This window comes from Lepus europaeus, chromosome 1 (genome assembly GCF_033115175.1).
Source record: "Lepus europaeus isolate LE1 chromosome 1, mLepTim1.pri, whole genome shotgun sequence".
Classification (NCBI taxonomy): Eukaryota; Metazoa; Chordata; class Mammalia; order Lagomorpha; family Leporidae; genus Lepus; species Lepus europaeus.
In genome coordinates, this window is record NC_084827.1 from 179,503,433 (window position 1) to 179,523,602 (window position 20,170).

The window sequence follows — 20,170 nt, forward strand, 5'->3', positions numbered from 1 at the left end:
GCACCCGCTCCGCGCTGTTTCCCTCTGCACGCCGAGCGGCATCTGATGCGGGCCTGTCTTGTGGCCACGTTGGGCAGCTGCTTGTTGGGGGCGGGTGCCTGTGAGTTGTGTTTTGGAGGCGTTTGAGGGTGAAGTCTGGAGCCTGGGAGAGTCCTGCTAAGGCTGGCCTCTGCTTCCTCCTCCCCCCGCTCCAGAGGAGGTGAGGGTGAGGGAGTCCCTGGGCCCTAGTGCCGGCCGGCCTCGCCCGTCCTTGTTGCCTGCTGTCTGTGCACCTGCAGACGGGGAGTGGATGTGGGCTGACTCGGCTCTCAGGAGGCTTGGGGTCCCATTCTCCCCGAAGTCAGTGGTGTAGCTGCCCAGCCCGAGAGGCTGCAGTGTGGGGTGCTCCTCTGTCAGCCGAGTGGCTGCTGTGGGACCCAGACTTCTTAACTTGCTGCTCCAGGAGTCAGCGGTGCAAATGTTGGTGCCGGACGGCTGCCGGCAGACACGCTCTTGGCCCTGCGGGGGGAGCTCTGCCGACAGAGCTGGCTCGGGATGCTGTGGTGCTGGCAGGGCCTGGTGTCTGTTTAGCTTGTGCCACGGGCTGGGGCTGCAATAGCAGGAAGCAGGCTTCTCACCCTGGACGCTGCAGTGGACGGAGCTGGCGGCAGTGTGCTTGGTTACCTCTGAGACTGCCTCCTCGGCTGGCAGACACTGCCTTCTGCCACACCTGGCCCATCCCCATGGGTGCTTACCTGGCCTGTCTCTCCCTTTTGAAAAATTTATCTTTATTTATTTGAAAGGCAGAGTTAGAGATGTCTACCATCTGTTGGTTCACTTCCCAAATGGCTGCAGTGGCCAGGGCTGCACCAGGCCAAAGCCAGGAGCTTCCCCCAGGTCTCCCACGTGGGTGCAGGGGCCCAAGCACTTGGGTCATCCTCCACTGCTTTCTTAGGAGCATTAGCAGGGAGCCGGGTTGGAAGTAGAGCAGCCGGGACTTGAACCTGCACCCATATGGGGTGCTGGTGCTGTAGGCAGTGGCTTAACCCACTGAGCCACCACACCGGTCCCTCTCCCTTCTCCTGGGACGGCAGTCCTATGGGTCAGGGCCCACCCTGATGACCAGATTGGTCCTTGATTACTCCCTTAAAGGCTCTCTCTCCAAATACTGTCTCTTTGGGGGGTGTTAGGGCTAACATGAAATTTTGGGGGGACACTATTGAGTGCATGACAAGAGTGCTCCTCCCCCTGGCCTCCCCTCAGCACCCATGACCTGTGACTGTGACAGGGTCGCAGGTGTTTCATTGTTTGCTTTGAGAGGTGGCTGTGTCGGGTGCTGCCTGTGGGGCTGGGAGCTCTGTTGACCACCAGAGAGGAAGGAGCCGGCGTGCAGGGACTCCTGACCCTGGACTGCACCCGTCGTTTTCTGACCTCTTATTTATTTATGTTTTACAATGCTACATTTGAGTGTCCTCGTAATTCTATGTTTTAAAGATTTATTTATTTATTTGAAAGGCAAAGTTACAGAGAGGCAGAGGCATAGCGAGCGAGCGAGAGGTCTTCCATCCGCTGGTTCACTCCCCAGATGGCCACAATGGCTGGAGCTGGGCCAGTCTGAAGCCAAGAGCCAGAAGCTTCTTCCAGGTCTCCCACGTGGGTACAGGGGCCCAAGCACTTGGGCCATCTTCTACTGCTTTCCCAGGCCACAGCAGAGAGCTGGATTCGAAGTGGAGCAGCTGGGACAGGAACTGGCGCCCATATGGGATGCCGGCACTGCAGGCGGCGGCTTCACCCGCTATGCCACAGCGCCAGCCCCTGTAATTCTGTTTTGATTGAGGTTGCAAAGACTGGAGGAAAAATAAAGAGGGTAATTACAGTGATAGGAAAAAAAAATTGAGTGCATGTTTAGTGCAAGGCAAGTTTTCTTTTCTTTTTTTTTAATATAAAGTACTGACGGAAATTTTGGTGTGAGTAGAAGTGGATAGAGGGAAGAGGTCCTGTTGAGGCTTCTTCCATTTGTTTCTCCCATTAGGGTTCGTGGCCCCCACTGGCAGCGTAGGAAGTGGCGGCTCGGCCAGGTCACGGCGGTCACGGCAGGCGCGGCAGGCGCGGCGTGGGGACCCTAAGCCGAGGGCTGGCCTGGAGATGCCAGCCTGGAAGAAGAATGACGGGATGACCTTCCTGCCCCGTGCCTCACGATGCCTGCCCTGTTCTTTCTCCCTGCCCAGGTTTCCCTGCAGCTGTGGTGTTTAATTCAGGTAAACACAGTGCACCTGTCATTGCTGGGGGGCGCCCACAGGGTCTTTAAAGCCAGCCTCGGGCAGCCTGTGTCCCCACTGACCGTGACCTCTGCTTCTGAAAAGGACTTTTATGTCCAGAGTGGAGCAAGTGACAGAGTTGGCGGCATCAGTCAAGTCCCCCTCCCCCACTGTGACATCTCCTAAACCTGTTTGTGGTTACCCCATTGCTTGCCCCCCACCCTCCACACTCCCAGCCCAGGGCTTCATAGACTCCCCTCTGCTCCTTCTCTGGCACCGGGGCCAGGGTGGCCCTTGGGTGGCCCGTGCAGGTCGCTTGTGTCAGCTGCGTCCGCGTAGGCCAAGCTGGGAGTGGCCGTGTGCCGTGAGGACCTCTCGTCAGCTGCTGTGTTCTGCCTAGGCCAAGAACGGGAAGAGCAGGCCCCCGCGCCATCATAGAAACAGCCTTCACCTGCACACAGCTCAAGAGGAAAGGTTAACAATTTGTTACCACTTTTCAAAAACGCTTATTTATTTCAAAGGCAGAGAGAGAGAGAGAGAGAGAGAGAGAGAGAGAGAGATCTTCCATCCGCTGCTGTGCCCGGGTGGGGCTGAGGCCGCAGGGAGGAGCCTGGAACTCAGCCCAGGTCTCCCATGTGTGTGGCCAGGGCCCAGGTGCTGCCTCCCATGGTCAGCACTAGCAGGAAGCTGGAACCAGGAGCCGCCGGCCGCCAGGAAGCCGACACAGGTGCGCTGCTGGGGGTCGGTAGTGTCCTGACTGTGTCTGAGCTGCCAGGCCAGAGGCCCATCCCTCACTCAGTCCTCGCTCTTGTAAACCCACAGATGGCACGGCGGTGGGAGCCGTCCGTCACCACAGGGCACCTCTGGGTGGGGGCGTTTCAGGGCAGCCCCGTGGTGCTGACCAGCCCTCCTGCAATCAGGCCCCGTGACAACAGCAGACCAAGGCCGCTTGCCCCGTGGTGTCCAGAACAGCAGAATTGTCCGCGCAGCGCTTGGCAGGTGGGAGCTGCTATTAATGACAGCACTTTGCAGGTTGTGTGGCAGGAATCAATCACGTTAATTAGTTTATTAGCTGGTTTAATCCCTGCAACAATTCAGAGGTAGAATCCTTACTTCATCGGCCTCGGAATTTGAGACTAGGAGTATTGATTGATGAGCAGGTCATTCCTCACCCTTCTAGGAGGAGGTCTCGCGATAGCATAGAGACCCAGGCTGTCACAGGTGTAGGGGTGTGTGTGCACGTGTGCGTGCAAGGGGCCTCACAAAGTTCATGGCAGATTTGCATTATCTTTTGTTTTTGTTTTGGAAGATTTATTTATTTATTTGGAAAGTCAAAGGAGAGAAGTCTTCCATCCACTGGTTCCCTCCCCAGATGGCTGCAATGGCCAGTGCTGGGCCAGGCCCAAGCCTGGAGCTTCTTCAGGCTCTCCCATGTGGGTGCAGGGGCCCAAGCACTTGGACCATCCTCCACTCCTCTTCCCAGGCGCATTAGCAGGGAACTGGGTCAGAAGCGGAGCAGCTGGGACTTGAACTGGAGCCCTTGTGGGATGCCGGCACTGCAGGTGGCAGCTTTACCCACTACGCCGCAGCACCAGCCCCTTCCCCCAGTATTATTTAGAAGTGACTCCCAGACACCCTGTTGCTTCATCCATAAACACTTCAGCCTCTGAAATACAGGACCCTTGTAAGCACGCACGGCCAGGATCACCCCAAGAAAAAGGAGCAGCCCCCACTTTGTGTCCAGAGTCCAGTTGTCTGGTGACGTCATCGTTGTTTTTCCTCGGCTTGTCCGGGTCGGGGCCCGGGGGATGTCTCCGGGGTGCAGTTGGTCGGTTCCTCTCCGGAGCCTCCGAACGTGGGTTCTGCAGTCGCCTCGCTTTCTCCCTGCGTCTCGTGCTGGTGGGTCGGCTGTGTTGCGGCGTCTCCGAGGCCTGGCGTTCCTCTGACCACGTCGCATTCCCAAGAGTCCCCTGAGCGGTGTTGAGCGGGGGCTTGCCCACGGTCCCGGGTTGTGTCTTTCTGGTGGGTGGCTTCTGTGGCGCCCCATTCGTGGGAGAGACACACCTGTGACGCTCGTTTTGTGGGTGTTGGCATTGTCGCACAGCGGGGGTTGTTGTGTTGTTTTGCTCCTGTTTGGTTCCAGTGAGTAACTTCTGTAAGGAGTACCTTCTGGTGCCGTAGGAAAGTGGCTGGCCCTGCCTCTGTCTGCTGACTTTGCTGGACTCGCCCCTGCACTGACCGGGCGGTTCCGGGTCACCGTGAGCTCATGGAGTTGAGAGACCTGACGTTTCACTCGAAGTCACTATCCTTACTCAATGCATGTCTTTCCAGGAATGTTCCGGAGTTCTCCGCGGCGTCCATAGCTTCCTGCTTTCTGATGTTCCAGGAAGCGTGCAAGGATGTCCCAGGCTCCTTTGCTTGGGACATCCGGCCCTTTCTCTCCGGAGGTCGGGGTGAAGGTCGCTGGCGTAGTCACTCTCTTGCTTTGGCCTTGCCCATGACAGCCTCCGGAGGACACCCATATGTGGCAGCCAGAAAGAGGGGAGGATTTTTTTTCTTCCCCCCTCATTTCTTTTTAGGGTGAACTTTTGGACTATAAACTCCATGTATTAAGGATTATTTTAAAAAGAGTCCTGGAATTAGGTAATTATGTGGTATCAGTGTCAGATTGTGGAAGCAAGTGATAAGAATCCTGGCTTTGATTCTTCAACTCCCAGAATCTAGTTTTGCTTTTCCCCACCCTGTTTTCCTCAGAGCTTTTGCCTGGAGGGGGAGGGGGGACTGGAAAACATTCGTGGGAAAGAGAATTAAAAGATAAGTTTATTTTGGTGCAAAAAAAAAATGTTTTGAAGTTTGCACCTAGTTTTCTTCCTGGTATGCATTTCCCAAGGACTTCCGAAGACCCCATATGTGCATGGGTTTCAGTTTTTTCAAAGAAATTTTCAAAGAAAATTTACCTTTTAATTGCATTTTCCATGAACTTTTGGGAGTCTGCTTCTATAACGAATCATTTTTTTTTTTTTTTTTGGACAGGCAGAGTGGACAGTGAGAGAGAGACAGAGAGAAAGGTCTTCCTTTTTTCCGTTGGTTCACTCCCCAATGGCCGCTGTGCAACTGCCGGTGTACCGCGCTGATCCGAAGCCAGGAGCCAGGTGCTTCTCCTGGTCTCCCATGGGGTGCAGGGCCCAAGCACTTGGGCCATCCTCCACTGCACTCCCGGGCCATAGCAGAGAGCTGGACAGGAAGCAGGGCAACTGGGACAGAATCCGGCGCCCCGACCGGGACTAGAACCCAGTGTGCCGGCGCCGCAGGTGGAGGATTAGCCTGTTGAGCTGTGGCGCTGGCCACGAATCATTTTTTAAAAGCATAAATTGTTACACCTGTCTTTTAAAAATATAAATGGCCGTGTGTGTGGGCACCCGCCCACCTGATCTCCTTCCTGGATTTGCCCGTTCTTTCGTTTTTCTGTTGAACTCCTGGGAATCTCTTACCCTGCCTCAGGCCTAGGCCCAGTGCCTGAGTGGACACTGGGATGGATCCAGATATTTTATTTTCCTACTTAAAAACCCTGGTGTATAGTGCACATGTGTTGTTATTATTCTTATTAAAAGTGTACTTATTTATTTTGAAAATTGGCATTACAGAGAGAGAGAGAGAGAGAGCTTTCATCTATTGCTTCACTCCCCAAGTGGCTGCAACAACTAGGGCTGGGCCGGGCCAAAGCTAGGAGCCAGGAGCTTCTTCCAGGTCTCCCACGTGGGTGCAGGGACCCACGGACTGGGCCGTCTTCCACTGCTTTCCCAGGTCTTTATCAGGGAGCTGGATCAGAAGTGGAGCAGCCGGGACATGAAGTGGCCCCCATGTGGGAGGTTGGGTTTGCAGGTGGCGGCTTTACCCGCTCTGCCACAGTGCTGGCCCCTTTTTTCTTCTTACTGGTCAGTGTATTTTTGGGACGGCTGAATCAGACAGGTGCACGTGGTTGTGCCAGAGATTTCCGTATTCCGGTCACCACGGGGGTGTCGGCAGTGCCCGCCCACTTGGGTATTGTCCAGCCCGAGAACTTGACAGCGTGGTCGTGCCGTGTGCTGGATGTCAGGATATGTGATGTTTTCAGCTGCTCGAAGAGGCTGGGCTCCCGGCACCCAAGCCACGTCCTCGAGACGCTTCTAGAAGTGTGCATGCCCTGTGTCTTCTGGGGTTGGTTCCAGGACTCCCCGCCCCCGCCCCTGCCCCATGCAGTCGCCCGAGTCCTGGCTGTGAACCTGGGACTTGCACGTAACCGACGCAGTGCTCTCTAAATTCCGCTTGGATGGCTCAGCGCGCTAGCGCACCGTGTGCGCGGCAGACGCTGTTCAGAAAAGGTGTTTTGGATCCTCTGTCGGTTGCGTGCACAGTGGGTGGGGGCATTCTGAGAGCTCCTTCAGCGTCTGCAGCGGGCGTAGCTTGTAGGCCTGCCCCCTCTTCCCGCTGGAGGTGAGCAGCCCAGGTTGGATGAGGTTTGACGAGGCCCCTGACCGGGGCAGAGTGGCGGTCACTCGTAAGCTGTGTCTCTGGGGTCCTGTGTTCTGGCGTCTCCGTGATTTGGGTTGTGGTTGGCCACTGGTGGGGCGGATGAGGCGTGTGGGGTCGCATCTTACCATTCCTGGGGCCTGGGACACCGGAGCTCACGTGCCTGGTGTGCAGACGGCTGTGTCCTTACTGTGTCCTCCCACTGAGGGGAGAGAGGGAGCCCTGGGCCTTCTTCCTCTCTGTAGGGTACCCATCCCACCCCGGGGTCCCCGCCCTCATGGCCTCGCCTAACCTCCAGAGTCCATTACACGGCGGTGTGTGGCGGGGAGGAGGGGGGAGGCACAGACGTCCTGGTCATGTTCGGTGCGGGCTGGTGTCCCACTCTGTGGCCCGTGGTTGGGGTGGGCCCCCGGGGGCTGTGGGAAGGCAGTGCCTCCTCCCCCACACAGGGCTGGTCCCTGTGCCCTTGGGAGGTGGAGCAGTTTCCTGATATTGGCTTTTCCAGGGCCAGACTTGGGGGACGGTGCCTCATCTGTCCCGCTGGTCCGGGTCCCTTGGTTCCCTCCACTAGGGAGGACACAGCACGTGTGTGTCTTGTCACACCGCAGGTGGCACTGGACATCTGCAGGGTGGGCAGTGCCGTGGGTGTGGACGGGGAGGCAGACATGGCTGCACTGCCCGTGGGCCGCCGTGCGCCCTGCAGGCTGAGGATCACCCTGCTTCCCGCCGGCTCCCAGGCCGGGAGGGGCAAATCCCACTGTGGGCGCTCAGCCGGTGTTTGTGGTTGGTGTTCTGCCTTCAGTCCTGGGGGCCTCCCCTCCCATCACAGGGTGTCCGGCTGTGCTGAGCATGGCAGGCCCTGAACCCAGCGACGCCTGGGGGACTTTGGCTCTGACCGGAAGTGCTGTCCAGAACTGAGGAGAGGTGGGGGACAGCTCGGGCCCGGAGCGGCCTTGTCTCACCTCAGCCAGGCCTTTGGCAGGAAGGGGGCAGGGTCGCTGGGAGGTGCAGTGCTGTGGGAGTTCAGGCTTGTGTTTGTGGCTGGCGCAGCTGCACCAGCCTGGTGCTGGGGTCAGGCCTGGTGCTGTGAGGCAGCCCGGCAGCTGCTCCTTGTCGCTGGGGGCCACCGGGCTTGAAAGTCCCGCACTGCCCTCTTCCCCGGGACCCCTCCCCAAGGACGAATTGGGCTGCACGCACCTTGCGAGCCCTCATTGACGTGTTGTCGCCGTGTGTGTGCCTGCCTGCACCTCCCCTGCTCAGTCTGATGGCGGGTGACGGTCACCCCCTTCCTCCTAGGGCTTCACCTTGCTCATGGCAACCCACACATAACCAAGAGGGAGCAAGGGAGCGGGTGCTGTCCTGGGTTGATTCTTGGCTGTTGCTGGCCATCCAGTTACCACATTCTAGAGAAACTGAATCTGTTGTGCAAAATCTCAAGTGTCCATGGGAACATAGGATTTTCCGTTTAGCAAAAGCTGTGAAATGTGCTGTGTGTTCCTCCCTGGTCTGCAGAATGTGATGGTCACTGTCACCTGTCAAGGACACATTGCTTCTCACGGTTAGCAGATGAGACAGGCGTGAAATTGAGCAAAGCACACGGAGATTGGCTGCTTCCACGGCCTCTCCGTCTTCTGGGGCGGTCACTGCTGACTGTTAGCTTGTGTTTGATGCCGGCTCCGCCTCCGGAAGCCGGGATGCTGGTGCGAGAGACGCGAGGGCGGCTCAGCTAGGGGCAGCGGGAGGGCTGCTTTCTCAGTGGATGCCACTCAGCCAAGTGACTCCAGAGGCTTCACGGGGACCAGCGTGTGCTTTGTCCTGTGACTGCCGGGAGGGGCTGGGGGAGGGGCTCCGTGCACCCCGGAAATCCTGGCCGGTGTCCCCACGGGATGCCTGGGGCGTGGCTGTGGCCTTTGCTCCTAACTCATCCTGGTTTACTTGGAGACTGGGAATCAGGGTTTCATTTTTGCGGCAGGAAAACCACTTGAAAGTGCAGAAGACGCCCTTGCGATCCTGCTGCTTACAACAAGAATCTTGTGCATATTAGAGTGACAAGGAGTGAAGAATGGGAAAGGAAAAAAAGTGGGAACCTTGCAGGGTGACCGTGCATCAGTCAGTGTGGAGGGAGGTGCAGACGGGGACTGGGCGTGTCGCAGGCCCGGCCGTCCTGAGGCTGGCAGTTTGGGGCATTTGCAGCCCCTTTAGGTTAAGAGCAGCTAGGATGTGCAGTAAACCTAACAGTTCCCCTCTCAGTCCGCTGTGTGTGTGGGTGAATTGTGTGGGCAGGATCTGCGGCGGGAGCAGAGCTGAGGCACGGGTGCGGCCCTGTCGCCTCCGGATGCGTCTCCCTCTGCACACGCCGGTCTTGCTTTTCTTCCGGAATGGAACAGACTTGGAGTTTTCCGTGAAACTCTGTCCAGCAGGAGAGAAGCGGGGGACGTATTTGTGTTCTGTTTCTGACACCCATGACGAGGAGCAGGAGATGGGGAGGGGGTCTAGGAAAGTCCTCCGGGGGTGGACGAGGGGTGACGTGTGACCGGAGGAGGGGGTGTGGCGGACAGCAAGCCGGTGGCCAGGGCAGCCTCTGCGTGGGCTCTGGCTGCCTGGACCTTTGACCTGACCTGAACCCGGGAGTGAGGTTCAGTGGGGGGGAGGGGCCTGGCCCCCGCCCTTGGCTGCTGTGGCCTCCGACGGCTGGTGCGGCGGTGTTGAGCGGCCTGTCCCTTGAGCACCTGAGTTCGTGTTCACCGAGGACCACTCGAAGCAGAGGCAGGAGAACCCGAAGCCAGCGGTGTTTGCTTTCTGGCTGTGTGCTGGCTTCTTGGCTCTTAGAGGCCCCTGTGGTACAGGGAGCCTCACGCCAGGGCCCTCACCCCTGGGGGTGTGTTAACCGGCTCCTCCCGCCAACCCTGCTGGGCGTCGTCTGAGTGCCTGGAGTTTCCTAGTGAGCCACCCTTTGCTGCATATTGCTTTTTAGAAGATTTATTTATGTATTTGAAAGAGACACAGGGGGAGAGACAAAGAGTTCTCCCATCTTCACTCCCCAGATGGCTTCGACGGCTGGGGCTGGTCCAGGCCAAAGTCAGGAGCCTGGGGCTTCAGCTGGGTCTCCCACAGGGGTGCTGGGGTCCCAGCACTTGGGCCGTCTCTGTTGCTTTCACAGGCACTTCAGTACAGAACTGGTTGGGAAGTGGAGTGGCCGGGGCTCGAACTGGAGCTCCTAATGGGATGCCAGCATTGCCGGTGGCAACCCCACCTGCCTTGCCACAACACTGGCCCCTTGCTGGTTATTTCAGCTACTTCCTGGTTTCCACTCCTCCAGACAGCCGGGCAGGGACGTCTTCCCAGCAGCCTCTGCGGTGTCCTAGAAAAGCAGAGACCCCTGTTGCCTCAGCTCCAGGAAGTCAGCCCCAGGTGGTTACCTCTGAGGAGGGTGGAGCCCTCCCTCCTGTGCTTGGAGGCTGTGCATTTTAGAGGGCGCTGGAGGACCTCCTGGGGTGGTGTCTCCAACTGCCTGGCTGGTGGAGAGCAGCTGGAGTGCCACGGCCTTCCCAGCCGCCGTCGTTCTGGGCCCCAGTGAGCCTGGTTCAGCTGCCATCTGCTCACTCAGCCTCCCCTCTTCTTCCAACCATTTACAAATGTTTGCTGTGGAATTCATAAGGGTGTTGATTACGGGGGCTGGCATTGTGGCACAGCTGGTAAAGTCGCCGTCTGTGACACCGGCGTCCCATGTGGGTGCTGGTTCGAGGCCCAGCTGCCCCATTTCCAATCCAGTTTCCTGCTAAATCGCCTGGGAAAGCACCGAAAGATGACCCACGCGGGAGACCTGGATGAAGCTAATCTTCAGAGTAACAGGAAGAATATTGACTCTGGACTCGGTGAATTAGCAAGCGAGATGGAAGGTGGGGGTGCCACGTGTGGCACTGCGCATGGAGCCGTGTCTGAGACGTGGGCGTCTTCACTTACTTGTGATAGGTGGGCGGCTCCGCAAGTCATCTCTGGATAGGGTTGAGGAGCCGCCCATCACGTGAGTGTGTCACGTGTCTGTGGGACGGACACAGAGGCTGCAGCCAGCACCCACATCACGAAATCCGAGACCTGGGAGGGGCCGGTGAGCGTCCGTGGCTGTTTTCACCACTGCCAGGCGGTCCCTCCCGTGGGATGCACACGTGGTTCCTCCCCGCTGAGTCCTCTTTCGTGCAGTTAGGGCCCTTGGCTGCCCCTGGAGTTCGGGCATTTGAGACAGAAGAGAAGCGGGGCAGGGTGGAGTCTGCTTGGGTCTGCCCCTGTGGGTGGTGGGAGGAGGGCTGGAGCTGGGCCGTGCAGTGAGTCCCCCGGCTGGCTCCTGGGGCTGGGGTTTGCTGCGGTGATGGGAAGGTTAAGAGGCTCGCTGGTAGCTTTTCGGCATCGACCCTCGGTGTGGTGTTGGGGTCCGTGTAGAATGGGGGAGGCAGGAACAAGCCCCCAGGCCTTAAGTTGAGAAGGTCCGGGGCAGCCTGCCCTCAGCCACTGCCCTGAGACTGTGTCCGAGATGCCTGCCCCAGGGATGGTGTGGGCCCGTGAGTTGCTGCAGCTGACCTGAAAGGCAGGTCAGTGCCTGGGGTGCGTTGGCCTGAGGGAGCAGCCGCGGGGCTCACTGCTGGACGTCTCCGTGCTCTGCTGACCTGTGCCCCTGTGGCTGCGACGCCATGGTGCGGATCAGAGCTGCAGATTCTTTTGTGATCCATTGAGGATTGGTTTTTTAAATTAATTTATTTATTTAAAATGCAGAGATAGAGTGGGGGGGGGAGACACACACACACACACAGAAAGAGAGAGAGAGAGAGAGAGAGAGAAAGATTCTCCATCTGTTGGTTCACTTCCCAAATGACCGCAATGCTGGAGCTAGGCCAATCCAAAGTCAGGAGCCAGGAGCTTCTTCCGGGTCTCCCACACGGGTGCAGGGGCCCAAGGATTTGGGCCATCTCCTACCTCCTTTCCCAGGCCATAGCAGAGAGCTGGAATGGAAGTGGAGCAGCCAGGACTTGAACCGGTGCCCATATGGGATGGCGGCACTGCAAAGTGAAGACATAACCTGTACCACAGCACCAGCCTCTGTGGATCAGTTTTCCACTGCTCTGTAACAGTGTTCCCCAATTTCAGTTCTGTCGGGACAGTCCGTCCTCAGTCACACCTGCAGAACCCCTTTTCCACCTGGGAAGTGGAGGGAGCCCCAGGTTCTGGGTTGGGGCGTGGCATCTGCTGGGCGCCCCAGTGCTGCCCACCACAGCCCCTTTGCCTGTGTTTCTCACAAGTGCCTCTTCCCTCCTGTGCCCCTGCTGTCATCGCGTGGTCCCTGCAGGGCGGGAGGGCACGGGTGGACCAGGGGCCCTGACGGCCCCCACAGGTTTCCACTGCAGTTGAGAAAGTGCAGTTCATAGGCGGATAGCTGGGCGGTGACTTGGGGCCCTTGGCACAGCAATGCTGATGCAAGGGCCCCCCAGCACGTAGGGGCAGGTTTGCGAGCATGGCCTCTCTCGTAGGCCAGCGCCGTCCCTGGAGCTCTGTCGTTCGTCAACAGAAGCCCCCCATGTTCCTGGAGAGGCCAGGCTTCCTCTTGTCACTCAGGCCGCTGCCCACCTGGGCACCCGGCCTCACCCCACTGCCCACTGCACTGAGCCCTGGCGCTCCTGTGCAGCTTCTCGGCCAGCTAGCCCTCCAGCCCTGGCCTGGGGGGAGCCGCCCTGCCTGTGCAGCCCTGTCACCAACCGTCTCCCCTATGGTCTTGGCAGGTGATGCGTCCCAGTGCTGGCCCTTTCGCGTGTCACCTGCCCTCACACGTCCTGGTTCTTGCTGCAGCCGCGTGGAGGGGATGCGGCTCCTGGGTCCTCTGCTGGCTTCTCCTCGAAGCTGCAAGCCAGAGTCCCCACCCTGAGGAGTGACCACCCCTGCCAGGCAGGATGCCCGGTGTGTGTGTGTCAGCTTTAGGATTCTGACAAGGAAGACAGGAGGAAAGGTAGCGCTGACCGCAGGAAGCTGCATTCGCGAGGGCTGAACCCAGTACTGTGTTGCTGTGCGGTGTGTGCCTGTCTGCCTGTCTGCGGGGCAGGGGGCAGGGGGCAGGGGACAGGGGTGGTCCTGTCATTGTCCCATCCAGAGGCTGTGGTGCCTGTCTGCGGGGCAGGGGGCGGTCCTGTCATTGTCCCACCCGGAGGCCGCCGCTCTTCCTGGGGCCCTGTGTTTTCCATCTTTGTACCACTGAAGGTTAGGGACGTCCCATACCCTAATCGGCGTCCTGACTCCTCCAGCTTAGCCTTCGTTACCTGGTGCTCTTCTGCCTCCCTAGGTGGATGGCCTCAGGGTTAACTACCAACGCTGGGCTCCCTCGCACCCAGCTGATGGCACTTTAAAAAGTTCGTGTTTGAGGGCAGAGAGACAAAAAAGAGAAAGAGCAATCGGTCCCAGCCTCTGCTGGTTTACTCCCCAAACACCCACAGTGGCCGGGACGAGTTGAGCCGGGACGAGGGAACTGACGCCCCAGTCTCCCGCATGGGTGGCAGGAACCCCACCACGTGAGCCATCCCCACTGTGTCCCGGGGTCTGTGGAATCCGGAGCTGGGATTGAGCCCAGGCACATCCGTGTGGGGTCTGGCCTCCACTCCCCGATGCCGGTTTTCAAGGTTAGCAGACACTGGTTTTGCTTTTCTTGGTTTGCTGCTGCCGGTGATGCTTCAGGCTTGAAGGAAAAGAAGTAGAAGGCAGTGAGTTGTTACTGATCTGTAGGGGACCAGCCTCCTCCCCAGGGCCCCGTGTGTGGTGCTGGGTGCAGGGCACTGAGCTGCTGTGGAACAGACCAGTGTGGCCGTGCGAAGTTAGCAGTGCCAAGGATGTGTAGAGTTACGGCCCCCACGGCGCACGGTTTTTCCTCCATGTGGAATAGTCCATTAAACACAGAAATAGGCACGTCCACTCACACCCACAATCAGCCACTCTGATGAAAGAGGTTTTGACTTTCTTCCTTTCAGAGCTAATGGAGATCCAAGTGTTTGTGGCAGGCAGGAAATCAAGCGCATTTGAACGGGAAGTTATGTAAGGAGGCTTAATGACTAATTTCTCTGGATCACACAAGTGGAGAGCCGTCTCGGGGAGATGCGCACGTGCACTCCTCGTTAGCTTACGGCACGGTAATTGCCGTTGTCTGGAAGCATGGCCGATCGTTGGGACCCGCGTGGCACTCTGCACCGTGGACCAGAACGCGAAGGCTCTGCTCGGAAGACGCACCGGCTGAGATGAAATGCGTGGCGGGCTGCCACGTCATCAGCCGGGCGTTATTATATGTCTTTGTTCTTTTGTCTTCGGGCGTTATTATATGTCTTTGTTCTTTTGTCTTTGGGCGTTATTCTATATCTTTGTTCTTTTGTCTTCCGCACTAATGATGAGGCATGCTTCGGAAATGACTTCAGGCTAGGAATCAGCTCCGGGATTTTCTCCTGGCCAAGGAGCCATTCCTGCCCCCGTCCCTGTGGGCCCCTCCTCGGCCCTGCTCCTGGTGCTGGACCTCCCTGCACCTGCCCTTCTGTGCTGGGGTTAGTGGAGAGGGCTGGTTGGTTGGGGGCTGTGGGCTGGGCGGGTGCTAGCTGCTTTTACTCTGTTGACTGTAGCTTCCAGCCTTTGGAAACAAGCCAGTGTTTCGCGCACCAAGCTTCTCTGGGAGCAAGTAGGACCCTGGGGGGCTGCGGAGGGCGCCCCAACCAGTGTTTCCGTAGCTCTTGGTCCCTGGAGCCTGAGGTTCCACTGCTGTCACCATGGCGGTGCTGTGGGCTGTGGGCTGTGGGACAGGCATGTGACCTCCCTCTTCCCTGTGAGCAGCAGCGTGTTGTGTTCAGGGTCCAGCTCTTGTGTGGATGCTTTAGTGGCCCCGAGCGGAGTGTTTAACACGTGCTCAGGGTTCCTTGCAGAATGGATTAGATCCGTGCAAACGCGGGGATGTGGTGAGGATGAGGGGTCAGAAAAGCACCTGCCGCCACATTACTGGCACATAGTAGGTGCTTACCTGGAGGTGCCTGCTTGGATGTGAACAGGGTCAGAAAGACACGTTCACCATTTCACTTGTATCTGTTTTAAAGATTTATTTATTTATTGAAAGACAGAATGACGGGTTGGGATGGGGGACACAGATCTTCCATCTGCTGGGTCAGCCCCCAGATGGCTGCAGCGGCTGGGACTTGGCCAGGGCAAAGCCAGGAGCTTCATCTGGGTCTCTCATGTGAGTGGCAGGAGTCCAAGCACCTGAGCCGTCTTCTGCTTTCCCAGGCTCGTGAATGGGGAGGTAGATCGGATGCGGAACTGCTGGGACTTGAACCGGCGCCCAGATGGGATGCCAGCATTGCAGGTAACAGCTTAACGTGCTGCGCCACAGCGCCACTGCCATAGAACAGTGTTCACCGCCAGTCAGTTCACTGGACCTCGGGGATGCACTATGCCTCAGTTTCCTCGTTCAGCAACACAGGCGTGGTAGCAGCAGCAGCACCTCCTCCAGGCAGTGCTGGGAAGTGCAGACGCGGGAGTCCCCTGCACAGGAGGGCTGCAGGCTTCCCGCTCACTGGCAGCGCTTCCTGTCTGAGCTTGTCCTGCCCTCCTCGGGCTTCCTCGGGTGCGTGACCGGGTGTGGCACTGGCATTTCCCTAGGAGAGTGGGTGACGGTGGCACGCACAGGCCAGCCCCCGGGGAGCGACCCAGGGTTGCCTTTGTCAGTTTTGAGGCAGGTGTGTCTGCCACCCCAGGGAACTGGTTTCTACTTGGCCAGGACCTTCCCGGGGGCGTGCTGTAGCTGTGGAGGTCAGCCCCTGCTGCCCGCCAGCCTGCACAGGCCACTTCCTGCCCTTGGCAGGAGAGAAGGCACTGGAGCGCCTCTGGAGCGTCCTGGCCACGTGGCCTCCTTTCATCGGCACTGGAGCTTCAGGGAGAACTGAGTTTGGTGGGGGGGGGGAGCAGGTTCATTGAGGAGGGTGCGGAGGTCTCCGTGCGTGACCCTCGTTACGTCGGCGGCCCCACAGAGGCTTTGATCTCACGGAGCCTTGCGGATGTCAGAGCGCAGGAGGTGCAGTCCCTGTGCTCTGTCCTCTGCACGGTGGTGGCGAGGGCGGTGTGGTGGTGAGAAGTTTCCTCAAAGACCAGGGGCTTCGCTGAGCCTGGTCCTTCCCGGCTCTCCAGTGATCGCTCGGGCAGCCACTTTCATCTCCTAGAGAAGAGCTTTCCTGCCGCCTTGAACAAAACTTGGGTTTTCACGCCTAATTGGTGAGGCGCATGGCATGCGCAGGGCTCACAGAGCCTCTGTCCGGCCGTGGTGGTAGCCCACCCTGTGAGCCAGAAACTTGCGGCAACGAGAGGCGCCCGAGTGTTTGGGGCCCGAGCCCCGGGCTCACCTGGCCTTGGAAGCTCTGCAGGGTTGGGCCACGGGAGCCACGGCTGAGGGATGTGGACGTTCCCAGTGGCGTCTTAACCTCTCTGCCACGAGCCCACCCTGCCTGCCTGGTAGAGCTGCAGTTCAAAGTATGTTTCATTTCCTCTTCATTTCTCCACTTCTATTAGCTGCAGCCCCGATCATCTCCCAAGGACAGATCCGATGTTCAGTTTTCCACGGAAACTGGCTCCTCTGACTCCCGTGAGAGGGGCTGGGGTCTGCCTTCCCTGTGGCTCTTTCTCCTGGCTTTTCAGCGCAGCCCCCCTTGTGTGCATGTGTGTAGGTGCCGGTGTGCAGCCCCCACGCTGTGCCTACCCTGGGACAGGAGTGCTTGCTGGAGTTTGCTCGTGAGTGTTTTTAAAACTCCATGCTGGTTGGCACCGTTGGGCACCATCTTTTCTTAGCTCCCAGTTACTGTGTTCCTGTCTGTCCTTCTGCTCTGTCTTGGCTCCGCCCTCTGGTTTGATAGCCTGATAACCCCGATTCTCGGATCACGGCAGGCTCCTTCCTCACTCCTCAGGCTGTCGCCGAGTGGCTCCTCCAGGGGAGACAGGGCTGCGACCAATGGAGGTGTTGTGAGAGGGAGCTCGAGGGAGGTGGAGGCAGAGGGAGAGGCAGAGGGAGAGGGCTGCCGTCAGCTCCCAGAAGCTGTGTGGACAGAAGACAGGGGGCCTCCTGTGCGCTGGGGAGTGGCAGAGCGTCGGACTCTGTTGCTTGTGTGATGGGGAGAGGATGGCCCCGTGGCGACTGCACCCTTGGGCTCGTGTCTTTGGCTTCCCGCTGCTGGCCACATGGGAGAGGGAGAAGTTTGGAGCAGGCGTTCGGCCCACCAGTGAAGATGCCACCTGAGATGCTCACGTCCCATATCAGAGGGCTGGTTCAGGTCCCGGCTCCTCTGAGATGCTCACGTCCCATATCAGAGGGCTGGTTCAGGTCCCGGTTCCTCTGAGATGCTCACGTCCCATATCAGAGGGCTGGTTCAGGTCCTGGCTGCTCTGCTTCCAATCCAGCTTTCTGCTCCTCTTCACCCTGGGAGCCCAAGAACACGGGTCCCTGTCACCCTCATGGGAGACCTGGATTGACTTGGCCCAGCCCTGGCTGCCCTGGGCATTTGCACAGTGAACCAGCAGATAGAAGATCGATCTCTGTCTCTCTCTGTGTCTCTGTCTCCGTCTCTCTCTCAAATGGAAAGTACATTTTAAAAATTCAAGAAATATGAGTTACTTGCCACTTTCTGTGTGAAAATTATGGACCTGATTTTCTCTTACTGCTAAGGTTACTGTTGCAGAACCTGCAGGTGCAGCTGCTGAGCTCTGAATCCATGCAGCAATGATTTCGGCCATGGAGACCTGTTGGCTGCTTGTCATGGATGTCTTTGGGCTATAGTAGCTGATCCGGGGACTTGCTGCCAGCAGCCACTTGCACTGTTTTGTTTTGTTTTCTTCCTCTCTCTTCATTTTTCTGCGTAATAGATTTTGCGTAATAGATTTTGTGCATCTCTCATCAGAAAAAGCAACGCGGTTTCCCTAACCGCAGACTCGAGGTCTCTTTCCAGTGCTCCGTGCCAGCCACACTAAGTAGCTGCTAATTCCTGTTCTCTGTGGCTGCTCTGTGCCCCGTTCAGTCATAATGGGTGCGTGTTCCAGATAACGGCTGCATCTCAGCTTGGGCCCTGCTCACCAAGCATAAATTCGGAGAATCGCTGTGAAGTCTAATCCATCGTGTGGTGCCATTGAGAAGAAAGGAGGGCTCCAGGCTGATGCGGCTCCTTTGTGTGTTCATGGTTGAACAGACTGGGTATTAGTGACTTGCAGTGTAGACTGGGAGTTCGCAGGTTAGAAGCAAAGTAAACTTTTGCCTGTGGTATGTCATGTCCCTGGGGCCGGTGAAAGAAAAGTAGCATCTTATTTTTATGCGATTAGCATTCTTTGATCACAGAATCCATTGGCTTAAATTCAGACTGTCTGAAGATGTACATGCTTCTCTCCCAGGCTGGGCAGAGAAAGCCACTGTCATTGCCTGTGTGTGTGTGTACACACATACATGCATGCTTGCATGACCATGTAGCAAGAGCACGGAGAGGGGCTGCACCTAAGCCAGGGTCCCTCCACCTCGCTGCCCCCTTGTTCAGGGCATGGAGCAAGTGGTGGCCTGGTCCTCCCCGTGCAGGAGCCCATCCTCACTCACTGCGGGGGGCTTCCTGTCCTCGCTCCTCGTCACGTGGAGTCAGCTCCTCGGTGGGTTTTCCTTGTGGAGGGCCTTTGTGCAGTGTGTTCAGCACTCCAGAGCAGGCCTTGGGGTCCCAGTGTGGCCGAGTCAGGTTACCAAGAGGGAAAAACGCGAGGAGAGAGGTTGTTTCAACTTACGATTACTTTATTATAGCACTTTAAAAGCATTTTTTAAAGTAAGTGGAAAAATGTTTTCTGAACCTGCTATTACTCTATTATAGTGTTTTAAAAGCAATTTCCCCCCCTGGCGAGAAGCAGGAAAAAAAAAAAAACAGTCATGTGTCATTTACCACTTTTTAAAGTGAAAGTTTGGCGGTACACCAGGTTGTTCTCAGCCAGGCGCAGCTGCATTGCTCCACACAGACCCTTGAGGAGCTGGTAGCTGCCCTTCCCCTACACCTGGGGTGAGCTGTGTGGCTGTGGCACCCTGGGCGGCAGCGGTCAGCAGGTGGGCCTCCCACATCACATCCTGTGACCCTGCTCACGCGGCCTCTGCCAGGAGGCTGTGTGCTGGGAACACTTCCACTCACGGCTGGACCTCGGGGACACCCAAGATCCTCACTGCCCAGGAGACGCCACTGTGGGCACAGAGGGGTAACAGCGCAGTGGATGCTTGGCTGTGCCTGGAGCTGCTCCCTAGGACATTTCCTTCTTCTCGTGTAAACATTTATTTGGAAGGCAGAGAAAGAGGAGAGAGAAGAGGGAGAGAGCGAGCGAGCGAGCGAGAGAGAACTCTTTCATCAGCTGGTTCACTGTCCAAATGCAACACCTGGACTTCCAACAAAGGCTGGGAGACTCCATCCAGGTCTCCCGTGTGGGTGGCAGGAGCCCAGGCACTTGGGCCATCGTCTGCTGCTTTCTCGGCTGTGTTAGTGAGGAGCTGGATCAGGAGCGGAGCAGCTGGGACTCAAACTGGTGTTTCAGGACGGGGTGCTGGCTTTGTAAGCGGTGGCTTAACCCGCTGGGTGCCACACTCCAGGCCCTCTAGGGCCTGCTCTGACTTGCATCCATGCCACCTCTGGAGGCGTGGGGATGGCTGATAGGTCTTGGCCTTGCCCACGTCCTTCTGTGCGGGGCTCCTGGCCCCGTGAGAGTCTGTCCTCGTTATTAGAATGCTTGCTTCCCCTTCTTGCTCGGTGCTGTTATCCATGCTCTGTCTGCTTTGGCAGAGTTGTCCCATCTCCCTGCTGCCCCAAGTGTTTCCTCTAAGGAAGGAGGGTGGGAACTCAGGTGTGTGTTGGCAAAGTCTCCACAGTGTCCCCCAGCGGTCCTGAGCTGAGGGCAGAGGTGACAAACACAGGCCACCCTCCGCTCTCTCTGTGGTTGTGTTGCCCTGAGGAGGGAGGCTGACGAGAAACATGCTTCCATGGGGGCTTCTGTGCAGTGAGGCCACTTCCTGTGTAGAGGACACTTCCTGTGTAGTGAGGACGACACTTCCTGTGTAGTGAGGACGACACTTCCTGTGTAGTGAGGACGACACTTCCTGTGTAGAGGACACTTCCTGTGTAGAGGCCACTTCCTGTGTAGAGGACACTACCTGTGTAGAGAACACTTCCTGTGCAGTGAGGACACTTCCTGTGTAGAGGACACTTCCTGTGTAGAGGACACTTCCTGTGTAGAGGCCACTTCCTGTGTAGAGGACACTTCCTGTGTAGTGAGGACACTTCCTGTGTAGTGAGGACACTTCCTGTGTAGTGAGGACACTTCCTGTGTAGAGGTCACTTCCTGTGTAGAGGCCACTTCCTGTGTAGAGAGGA

At 57.7% G+C, this 20,170-nt stretch overlaps 1 protein-coding gene across 4 annotated transcripts in view; it reads left to right on the forward strand.

Moving 5' to 3' along the window:
* Positions 1–20,170, forward strand: part of AGAP1 (ArfGAP with GTPase domain, ankyrin repeat and PH domain 1) — a 527,161-nt gene that overhangs the window by 23,568 nt on the left and 483,423 nt on the right. The window lies entirely within an intron of this gene.